Genomic DNA, 12,343 nt, shown 5'->3' on the forward strand with positions numbered 1-12,343 from the left:
TTATATCAGGAATATTTTTATTTGGGGCTGTTTATTTATTTATTTATTTATTTATTTATTAAATAAATAAAATGTTGCTTGTCAACCCTGTTGGATTAAGGTTTTTGTCTTTGTTTTTTAGAAATAGGTTACTTCTTGTTCAGTTTATTGCGTATATTTATTAAAACATAAGAACGCATGCTTAATATTGACAATACATATACAACAATACAGATATACAATTTCACAACAGGATTTTTCAAAACAGCGTGTAATTTAAGTCTATTACAGAACACTGTAAATAGATACTTTTATTTTATTTGTATTTTCTCTCTTGTATTACCGATTTAAATAAAATAGCATATTTGTTTGTGTCTGACAGAGTTGAAAAAGCTATGAAGTGAAATAATGCCATATTTGATATTGTATTGCTATTGTGGTTAATTATCTGAAACATTTGTATATAAATATATCTCCATAAATCTGGCCTTTATGGAAGAATGGCAAGAAGAAAGACATTTTTGAAAGCAAGCCATACAAAGTCCTATTTGGAGTTTGCCATAAGCTGTTTAGGGGATACAGCAGACATGTGAAAGAGGATGTTCTGGTCAGTTGAACATTTTGGCCTAAATGCAAAATGCTGTGTGTGGTGGGAAACTAACACTGCACATCACACTGAACACACTATTACCAAGCAAACCATACACTAGATGACTTTGAAAAGACTCTGAAAATACTTTTAACAGACTAAAGTCTGACAACCTCTCACATCTAAAGACAAGTCACTTTTTTACATTTTACTCGCAGACTTTTAAGTCACAGGCTACAATTTTGAAAAAGACTGGGGATTTTGCAGGGAATCTATTAGCAAGACTGCAATTAGATTCTTTCTGAGATTATTCTCCATCAAACTTCTGGTGGAGTTTAACAGGAAGAGAAGCTGTGGAGAACAATGTAGCAGGAATAGAAGCACCTTTTGAACACAGCTGCCTTTGTAGATCAATACTGTAATTTATCAGAGACTCACCATGTTTGTCCCCATTCAACAGTTTATTTTTCTGCCACACTGTTAGTTCTTTATTTTTTTTAATACAATACATTTTGTGTTCAACTCATTTTGTGCCTATAAGTTTCCCCCCACCTTTTTTACTACAACCTTGTATAGCAAATAATCTGTTTTACTGCTGTCCATTTGCCTTTGTTTTTTTTAGATATAATTAAAGAAGTAATCTAGTGTAAAATGGACTGATAAAAAGTACTTACCTTTGATGAATAGCACACTTTCGTTCTCCTTCAGCATTCCGAGATCCAGAAATTTTAACAGTTTGTCCAAACACCCTTCAGACTGGGTGACACAGGGCATGATTTGCCCCAATAAATGGCTTCTTTCACTGTTATCCAGGCTTAAAGTAGCTCCACACCTCCTTGCTAGAATCCGAAGAGCCCTGACATTTAAAACAAGGAATTAATAACATAAAAAGTGCACAAGAAGCTTTTAAAAAAATATTGTTTACATCCCATAAGGTTAGCTTCAGCTCATGTTGTTTTTTCAGTACAGTGATGGCGGCGCATGGAGCTGAAGCTAACGTTATGGGATGTAAACAGTGGTTTAGTATGGAAGCCCATTCCCGCCACCTAAAAAATAAAAATACTCCAGCAATTTTTGTTTTTATTATTATTAAGTAAATTGCTATCTCAATATTTTGAGATACTAAGTCAATATTTTGAGATACTATCTCAATATTTTGAGATACTAAGTCAATATTTTGAGATACTAAGTCAATATTTTGAGATACTATCTCAATATTTTGAGATACTAAGTCAATATTTTGAGATACTAAGTCAATATTTTGAGATACTATCTCAATATTTTGAGATACTAAGTCAATATTTTGAGATACTAAGTCAATATTTTGAGATACCTTAAATGCTGGCTGAATATACATGCGGCCACCTGTAGATAATGACCTGGGAATTAGGCCAAAAGTGAGAGCAATAACGTTTTAATTCATATTTAATTTTATTTACATTATATTTCACTCAGAGTTAAACTCTGTCCCTCGCATTGTGTTCTCCCCTTTATTCAGAGCGTTTTCACAGCACTTTGCTTACATGCTGTTTTTTACTGTTAAAATGCGACATCTACAGGCGGCCGCATGAATGTTCAGCCAGCATTTAAGGTGGAACGGAAATCTGAATAAGACACTGGCGAATAAGAAGCTAACTTCAGCCTCGTCCAAGATCCGGAGGCTTATTTTGATATTGTGTGATTCCTCTAAAAGTTCCAATATTTCATGATTTGTGAATCCACGTCTGAAGTAGTCCTCAATGATGGTATCCATTTTGCATCTTTGTCTCACCTGCTTCTGTCTCTGTACAGCCTACTAGTATCTCAAAATATTGAGATAGTATCTCAAAATATTGACTTAGTATCTCAAAATATTGAGATAGTATCTCAAAATATTGAGATAGTATCTCAAAATATTGACTTAGTATCTCAAAATATTGACTTAGTATCTCAAAATATTGAGATAGCAGTTTACTTAATAATAATAAAAAAACATTTTGCTGGATTATTTATTTTTTTTAGGTGGCGGGAATGGGCTTCCATAGTTTAGCACTCTAACAAGACTCATGATTTTATCCCGACTCTTGAAATTTGTTTGCGACAGTGAAATCGCTTAAAAACCTTTAGTGTAAGGTCAGAATCACTGTGAAATATGTTGGTGGCAGCATGATGGGGAGGGACAGGGACAGGAAAGCTGGTGTTTTTTTACAGTTTAGTTTCTACATTTGGGTTGAATTACCTAGGGAACATGTGTTATACAATTTAACAGTATTAATCTACATTTTTATAAACTATTTTCTTTTTTAAAGTTAGGAGTAAAACTAGTCATTGTGTTTTTCATGCCCTTTAAATACTGCAAAGACAGTCTAAAAACCTCAGTCTGCTGCGGAATATTAGTAAACAGCAAGTCTGTTCTATTTTGCCTACACTGCAAAAAAATGTTATGCTGTTTTAATGTTTTTATTATAATGCAGCTATTATATGCTGAAATATTGCACTGAATATTGATTACCTCTATAATCCCTCTTGAATGTAAATTTTCCAATGCAGCATCGACTAATTAATATTTACCTCACCTTTGTGTGAGTTCTTAATTTTCTGAGTAAAGATACTTATTAAATATTAATACATTGTCCATACATTTACAAGACCTGATATGATAAAAAAATTATTTATGATATACTTAAAAGTATTAGTAAATGTTTTATGAAATATTAAGGAGTGTAATTGTCACACACTTGTAGGAAAATTAGAGTTGTGTACAACATATTCCTTGTTGAAGAGTGGTGGGGGGATGGAGATGTCTGGCTAACTGCAGCTAAATGTAGCACTGATGCAGGAAGAGAGCAGGGTGAAGCACATGCTGCGTGCTATTTTGGCTCATATAGCTAACTATGGGAGCCTGCCTGGGAATGTTGACCCCATGACCAAACTCTACAACTTTGAAATGTGAGGCCTTTATTGTACAGGTGTTTCTGTTTGTTATGACTGTGTAAATTGGATAAGCCACAGCTTAGATGGGTAGTAAGCCTATATAACATTGCAGACAGTAATGCATGATAATCATTTATAGATCTAGACATTCCAACTGTGCATTACTGTGTACTTTAAAAACTAAAACTGCCTGAATTAATGTGTGCAAACCTTGTCAGCATGTCTGTTAGTGTAAATTGTTAGAGTGAGTTGAGTTAAACTGATTTGTGAAAAGTTAAAAAAGTTTTTTTTGTATTGTAATAAGGTCCAATATATTTTTTTTAGTTATTACTATACTTTATATTTTAGAGTGAAAAACCAAGCTTGTTTAAAACTTTTTAAGTACTATTCCTCAAAATTCCTCAAACCGTGTCCCAACAATCAGAAGCCATTGGCTCCTCTAAAATTTTGATGCCAATGATGGAGGAGAAAAGAAATTAAAAGAACAGCAAAGAGGTAGCTGTTTCTTTAGTATGTAAGTTTTTTTTAAGAAATGTTAGTTAACAGAAAAAAATGATGGTTAAGTACTTTGACAAGAAAGAATAGGTGCACAGTCCACAAGCAAGAGCTGAAAACTCTTAGCTGGTAAGAATATAGTCTACAAGTTGAGATATAGGTCAAAGGGGGGTGTTACTAAGTACTGACTATCCAGTCAAGTTTTTCTTTCTTTTTTGTTGTAAATGATGGAAATGATTTACAGTTAGGTAATATTGCCTGAAATATTAAATACATTTGTAAACTTTGACTGAAATCAGGTCATTGTTTAACTGCATTTAATAGCTTTTTACAGTAATAAACATTTTGACCCATGTAAAGTATGTATATGCTGACTATCCATTTAATTCTAAAAAAATGCACTTGGTCTTTTCAAATAAAAAACATCAGCACAAAACATTTCTGGACTGCTAGCTGGTCATTGTTTCACATTCTTTTACCAGTAAATGATGTATTTTGTGTCATTTGCCCTTTCTCTGACCCCGAGGGGACAGCTTTTAGTTTAATGACCCATAGTGGTGCAACTTGAACCACAATGACGGATCTGGAACAGGAAAGATTTAAACAGCAACTTCCCAAATGAATGTCTACCTCCAATCCCACTAGTCTACTACCACAGATAATATTTTACCATGTAAATAAAATATGATATGCCTCTCTGTTAGTATAATTTACTAGTTTACCAGATTGTTAACACGTAAATACAGCTTCATTCCATTTGTTAGAAGATCTACCCACAACACATAGAGGGTTATATTACCTGTAGGGTAGGGTATAAAATATAACAGTATAATATTAATCCCATATAATATATTATATAATCCCAATATAACAACATCTTGTTGTCCACATATGCTGCAAAATAATTAAATTAACATTAAATTAACATTAGTCAGCTAAGCACTGAAGTCTATTGACAATATGCTGTAATAAGCATCTGCTGCTGCTGATGGATTTTGTGTTGAAATATATGTTGAGATAAATACTGTGCATTGTGAAAATATCTTTATATATAGTGATAATCTTTTTTACCATATTGCTCAGTTTTAGCAGTGCATGACATACAATAAAGGTGGGGCTTTAATAATGTTTATATTGATATTGGAATTATATTGTAAAGATTGAAATTAAGAAATATATTGTGATATATATTTTGGCCATATCGCCGAGCACTAATCACACCATATATTTGCATGTATGGATTTATCCACCCTGTCATAGCAAGCTGCACAACAGGGTGGACAATGATTGTTCTCTCACTCAATGATCCTACAGCCTGCTAGAATAGTTAAACAAGAACTTTCTCAATCTAAGTAAATTTATATCTCACTCACATTTAACAAATAAGTTAGTATTAGCATTTACCCCATACTTTCTCTTTCACAATCTTAGTCGGGGAGAGTGAGAGTAAGTCGATGGTTATGGTGAAGTTGTGTTGAATGGCTAAACCTGGGTGTTAATGGTTAATGACCACTTAACCTTTACAAATCATAGTGCCGCTTTGCACTAAACAACATCAGAAAAATTCTACTATATCAAACACAACAGGCCACCCAACTCCTGGTACAAGCAGTGGTCATCTCACGCCTCAATTTCTGCAGTGCCATACTAACTAGCCTCCTCGAAAGCCACAACTCGTTGAGCTCCACTAGCTTCAAAGCTCTTAAAAATTTCCTACAAAGTGATAACAGAACAGGCTCCTTCTTTTTTGCACTCACTCCTAAAGGCTTACGTTACTTCCTGACTACCTTCTACTACCAGAGCAGAGCTCTTCAAAGAGCATATATTCTCCTAACACCTCTAACAAACTAACTACTTCAAACCTCATCTCCTTCTTCCCCCCATTTCCTCTTCTATCCCACTATTTCCCTTTGGCCTCCTTTAGACCCTGTCTAAAAATGCTGTTGCCTTGAACTTCTATGCCCTCTATTGCTGATGAACATCATTATTTGTAAGTCGCTTTGTATAAAAGCGTCTGCTAAATGTAATGTAATGCAATGTAGCCAGTTTTCCATTCTATCTGAAATGGAACAGCAGTCACAGCCTTTCTCAAGATCTTCTCCGGAGTGTTTGTAAATTACAGCCAGGTGTGAATTTACATTTCATACTCACAACTGTTACATAAATTGTTACAAAAATCCACTACCCACCTCTGTGTGTTTTCATAGGTTTGCATAGGATCTCTGGGGGATTTTGCATTTTACAGAGACTAGGTCAGTGGCTGAACTGCATTACACATGTTGTAAAGTAACATATGACATTGCAAAGGCTGTCGCAGTGCTGTTAGCCAATCAGAACCAATATGTTTGCATGTATGAATATTCATGAGCAAGATTCGAAATCCTATTGTTTCTCCCCCTCACTCCACTGGAGTAAAGCAGCATTATACCGGATCACCGGAGCACCTTTTTTTTATTTTACAAAAAACAGCTCACATGGCATTCATTCATACTAGAGACCACAACTGTACATTTTAAAATCAATAAAAAGACAATGGAATGAGAAAATTATATAAAATATACAAAAAGATGTTTAAAGTAAATGATAACATTTATCTAAACATGATACTGTGTTAATTCAGAGTAAATCATGAAAAGAAGACTGTTACACAGTGTTTGTTTGAAATTCAAACAACTATGCTGGGAACACAAAGGGCACATTATATTGATATTGACGCAGTTCTGCCCACCACATCATTTCTGTGCCCAGTATTCAAGACGTAGGACAACATGAACCCACAATTTAAGAGCCCAGCATGAATAAATAATAATACTTTAATAATGGCTCAAGTCATTTTAACAGTATACAGTGTGTCTGTTATATCAGAACCTGGAATAAAAAATATTAAACAAGAAATAAAATAAACAAGAAAGTAAAGTAACCTAACGCTGGCTAAGTCGCCACGACAGACTCACTCATGTCTAGGCAGGACTGTGACTCATGAACCGAAAGGCTGATGACTTTAGCATGTTTAGCATGTAATTGCAGGTGTGGCCACTCGTCTGCTTGTGGAAACTCGTCCTGTGGTAGTCGACGGAAGCCTGTAAAAGGCTACAGCCCTCTCTTTATTAAATGCGAACTAGTTTAAAAGACTAATTCAGAGTAGCGGGTCAGAGATTTTCTTCCACAAATGAGCCAAATTCCCCAGTTTGTAAACGCGCTGCTCTTTTCTGTGAGTTCAGGCTGTTTTAGCTGTGTTTTTTCTGGTCGAGCTGTGTGTTATGGGGTGTGTAGGTTTTGGGTGTGGCCGGGACGCTGGTATCGGGGGGCGGAGCTGCCGCTGGGCTGCTCTCTCTTTCTTGCTCTCTCTCTCTGCTTTTACACACGCTTTCCGTCCCAGTAGGAATTCAGGCGAAGGGTTGGACACACGGAGCGGCAGCAGCAGCCTGTAGAGTGAGGTTTCGAGAAGAAGTGCGAGTTTGGAGAAGAGCTGTTTTCGCCTATTTTCTTCTGAAAACGGCAACTGAAAGGTGGGTTTAAATGGCTGGTTTATTGTAATTTATTGTAGTTAGCTACTTTAACGTTAAACCTAAGCTAGATAACGTTAGTGTTTGCGTAGCCTTAACGACGGGAGCGTAACGTTAGGTTAGCAACGTTGTTTGCTCTGCCTGTGTGTGTGTGTGTGTGTGTGTGTGTGTGTGTTTTTGTGTGTTTTGTTTTTCTGTATATTTGAATTGTCTTTAAAAGTATTCTTAAACTCGTAGATACGTGAAAAAAACGTAACCTACTGTATTGTTTGTTTTAGCTAAAGTAGACTATCTAGGTTGGTTTAGTTAACGTTAGGTAGGTTAAATTACCTACCTGCGGGGAAATTCGCTCCCACTTCCGCAAGTGTCGGGTTTCTGTTGCTTCCAACTTTTTTCCCCTCCTAGCTGCGTCGTTTGTTAGGATCCAGTCCACCGTATCTATCCAACAATATCAGACTGTGCTCCCTGTGTTCCTGACGCTTTTTTTTATATCGCTTTCAAGACCAGCACGGAAACAGCTGCAGCTCTCCCGTTTCTGCCAGAGCTTTTCACTCACACACACACAATAACGATTAAAATGTCAGGGCTCTCTGCAGACAAATATCGGAAGGCAGGCTAGCGAAATATTTGATCTTTATTTTAAACAAAGGCCAGGAGCTGAGTCTGGTGGTAAGTCAGACTTTTTGGTAACCAGGTAACGTTACAGGGTTAGCTAAGCAACTTCAGTTTCAGACTAGCTAGTTAGTTAAACAATTTAGCTAGAAGCCCAGACAGGCGTGGGTGAGTGACTAATGGCTTCAATGAAAGTGAACACACCGATGTAGGAGCTCACCGCCCTAATGCCACACCTTAGAAACACCTTTATGATAGTGTACACACTGTGCCTGTTGGTGTTTAGAGAAGAGGTAAAAGGTTGTTTTTACGTGACACCGTCTGTGAACGCAGTTGCTAAGTTTGTATTACTTAATTTGTCCTTTCTTTAGTTAAGTTTAAGAAGAGTAAGCTAGCTATTTTTGAAAAAAAAAAGACTTTAAAAGTAGAAATGCACTTATTAATTAAGGAACATTCGAGTACTATTTGTTTTGGGTGTTTTAAGAGACATTTTTTTCGTAATTGTTTTGGGTGTTTAAAATTCAGTGTTTTATTAAGCAGATGTATGACAACTTTAAATTGTTATAGCGTTAAAGTCTTACAAAATGCTTCATTTTTGAAAAAGTGAAGCAGTCAGGTGGTTTGAAGACTTTCTTCCTAATAGTGAAGTAAAGGTTATGGTAGTTATAGGTAGGCCTGTCAGGATAACTGTTGTGATAAATACTAATAATTACATTGTCAATTTAAGGCCAATTAAGGCCATTTATAGCAAAGTAACAAAGAGCACAAAACAGCTACAGCTATTTAAATACCAAATAGCTTTTAGTTCTTAAGATATTCGGACAGTGGAATTTTGATAGAAATATGTCCTAAATAAAATAGCACATTGCCAATCGATTGGTCAATTAGTCAACGATTATTACTGCTTTGTCCTCCATCTCTAAAAACAATATAAAAAGCTGAACATGAGTTAAAAAAAACAATTTAAATGTCTAGATGTTTAAATGTGGAAATAACTAATATTAAATATGTAATCTGTTGTGTTTGGGCACTTTTGGAGACACAGACTAAGTTGAGTGTAACCTGTGTAAATGAGCCATTTACCCATCTCCCATAGTGCTTCTGTCCCCGGCACTTTGTGTAATGCAGGACTGTTTATAAATTAAAGATTTAAGTTGATTAATTCAGTGAAATGTGTAGTCAACAGTCGATTATATCGACTAATTATTGCAGCCCTAGCCAACCAATAAAACAGTTTTTAAACAAAGCAGTTAATTCATACTAAAACCTATTTTACAATATTGAGAACGGCAAAATTATAAAGATGTTATTGGGATAATCCTGACAGGATTAGTTATAAATCAGAAAATTATCACAGAATGATGGATTGATAAGAGCAGTGTTTATTGTTTCTTATTGACATTATGATGGTTACAGACAGATATTTTATTAAAATCCCTGTTTTTATTCAACTTTTATATACTTATTAAAGTTACATATGCAGTGAGGCTAATTTTAGCCTCACTCCACCTATTACAGTTTATTAGCGAATCACAGTGTCACTTTATTCCTAGTTTTTTTTTCTTCTGTTTCTTTCTCGTCAAACATGCTGATATGTCTAGTGAACACGTCAGCCATCGCAACACTATCGCAACATTTTATTTTGTGCCATATTTCCCACAGCTAGAGTTTCAAACTTATTGTTGTGGTGTGTGTTTGAGTGTGTACATGTTTGAGAGAGAGAGAGGTAAAGGGACCTGGGTGTGGCTGTGGTATGGCTGATTCACGCAGTGATTAACTCTGTGAACTCAGTGAGGCTGTGATGAAATCCTCTGTCAGCATTCAACAGCAAACTGGATTTACCTCGCATGAGATAAGGTCAATACTGCTGTACAGTGCCAGTCATTTTTCTGTTTACAGTGTCTGTGTTTAAAGGAACATGTTAATAATATCTTGGAGGAAGCAGTATTCCTTAACATCCACCCTTCCTGTTTGGCAGAGTGGATGTAATTTGCTTTGAACATCTGCAGGGTCTTAGCGAAGAGCAATCTTTTAAACTAATTTCACCAATTTCTAATGACATGGATTTGGTCAGTATTAGAGAGACTAAGCCAGTCTGAACAGGAGCTTGTCTTCCTCATTGGGCTCCAGCTGTGGATAACATCAGTCCTGTCTTGGTTTTGCTCTGTGTGAAGTTAATTAAGAAGGAAGCAAGGAGGATAATAATGAGAGGCGCACTTCTCTGTACTTGCTTTGTGGTAAAACAGAGACCTAGAAAGAATAGAGGAATAGAAATGTAGTGTTTACTGTTGCAAGTAAAATGTCATGTTTTTAAAAGTTTATCTTTATTTTATGTTGAACAATATTTATTAGAAGTAATGTTCTAATATTTTATATAGGTTCTTTTCTAATAAAAAGATAGAAGTATCAGCTGTCATTTCATTATCAAGTTCAAAATGAAAACGTCCTATTTACACTGACCTGCCACATGTCCTGGGACAGGAACTAGTATTGTGCACCCATGACATTTGCCACTTCCCATGGAAGAAGGAATGCTCCACTGATGTGGGATATGGTTGTGGGGCCTACTGGATTGAATAGGGATGAGTTGCTTGACACAGTAGGTCACAATCATTACCACCCACTGTCGACTGTGGGTTATAATGGCTTCTATGATATTTTCCAGTTGAATGTGATTCTGTGGATTGAGGAATGTTAAATAACCACACAATTTGAAGAAATGAAATGCCCCATTCATCTGGTTTGCTCAAGATAACACCTCCCAACTCTACAGCTGTCCCCTAATATAACACTTCACGATCAATTGGCATACTGCACAATGTTCCAAAATGTCAGTGTATTTAAATTGTAATTGCTTTATATCCCGTGTATACCTAACAATTAACTGTTGCCTATTGGCTTGCATTGGAACGTCTCCTCACTCCCATATACTTCACACAAGTGTCCAGCTTTTATAAAGCAGTGACAGTTCTATTATCATTTGGCACGGGTGGACAGTGATTGGAAACTTCTGTCACTTCTGGTTGTGAGATCTTGATACAGCCATTCAAAGGATGCTTCAGACAGTCTAAAAGTCCTAAGCTTATCTGAAAAATGGCTTTGCACAATGTTTCCCAAAAACTCTCTAGTGAGTTTGTGCTCCCAGATGCATGGAAGATGACATCAAAGTTAATCAGATATTTCAGCTCTTTTTTTTTTGATTAGCTACTTCTTGTCCAAACTGTGGTGTTGCCTGCTTATTTCAATGCCACTTAAGAGCACATTAGCTTAAGTCATTTAATGTTCCTTTGCATAACACGACATGCAGAAACGTCGTAATTGCTCACAATGCTTGGGTGATTTGTCGGAAATGTTTGAATGGAAAACACAGCTTGTGTTTGTGTGTGTATGTGTGGGGTGGGGAGGGGGGTTTGACTTTTGTGGTACGATGTTTAGTAGTGCGGTCAGGACAAGCTGGCTTGTTGGCTACAGATTTCAGGCTGAGATTTACAGCATCTGGACACACACAAGGCCTCTAATCCCCCAGTCAGCGTAAATCCCTGATACTGCCCTACATTAGGAAAGCAAGGGGCACTGTGTGATCCCCTAGTTTATAAATACACTTTCAAAGAGGGGAAGGGGATTACTGATTGGCATCATTCTTGTAGCTTCCTTCACTTTTTCAGGCTTTCTAGCTCTGTTACTGTTATAAAGTCATTAATTTTCTTTAGATGTTTACTATAAACATTAGAGTGAGTAACTTCAGTTACTCACTCTAATAATAACTTTTATAGAGTCGCAGTAACTATAGTGACTGTTTTATGAAAGTAACCAAATTCAAAGCATTAAAATTACTAACAGAATAATGCACCTCTGCACCATGCACAGCTTTTGTTGCACTTATGCCCACGTGCATAAATATGTATGGGAATAATCTTGTATCAGTGATTTAATCAGCTTAAATATTGCCCTTGCTCTTAACGATTGGTCTTCATGCGACTTTTCAAGCTATTTCGCTTGCTATGAAAAGCATGATATAACATATAAGATGTAGTTAGCCTGCATATTGAATATGTGGCTATATTGACTGGCCTGCTTCTGCAGTTATTTATATATAGTATTTTCCTTCTCACAGCTCAAAATTTTCATCCAAGACAAATACTTTTATAACCTAAATTTGATTAATTTTCACTCTCATTTTATTCTCAGAAAGACAACATTTTAATCTTTAGATTTTTTATTTCTAAATGTTTCCCATTTTTCCCCAATT

General features: G+C 35.9%; 1 protein-coding gene across 1 annotated transcript in view; it reads left to right on the forward strand.

Moving 5' to 3' along the window:
- The first annotated feature begins 7,319 nt into the window (after positions 1 to 7,319).
- The window catches only part of jupa (junction plakoglobin a), a 36,027-nt gene continuing 31,003 nt past the window's right edge, over positions 7,320 to 12,343 (forward strand). Inside the window, exon 1 of the mRNA XM_007240135.4 lies at positions 7,320 to 7,485. The gene's annotated coding sequence lies outside the window, so the exon portion shown is untranslated. The remainder of the gene's footprint in view (positions 7,486 to 12,343) is intronic.

The sequence above is a fragment of the Astyanax mexicanus genome, chromosome 16 (assembly GCF_023375975.1).
Source record: "Astyanax mexicanus isolate ESR-SI-001 chromosome 16, AstMex3_surface, whole genome shotgun sequence".
NCBI lineage: Eukaryota > Metazoa > Chordata > Actinopteri > Characiformes > Acestrorhamphidae > Astyanax > Astyanax mexicanus.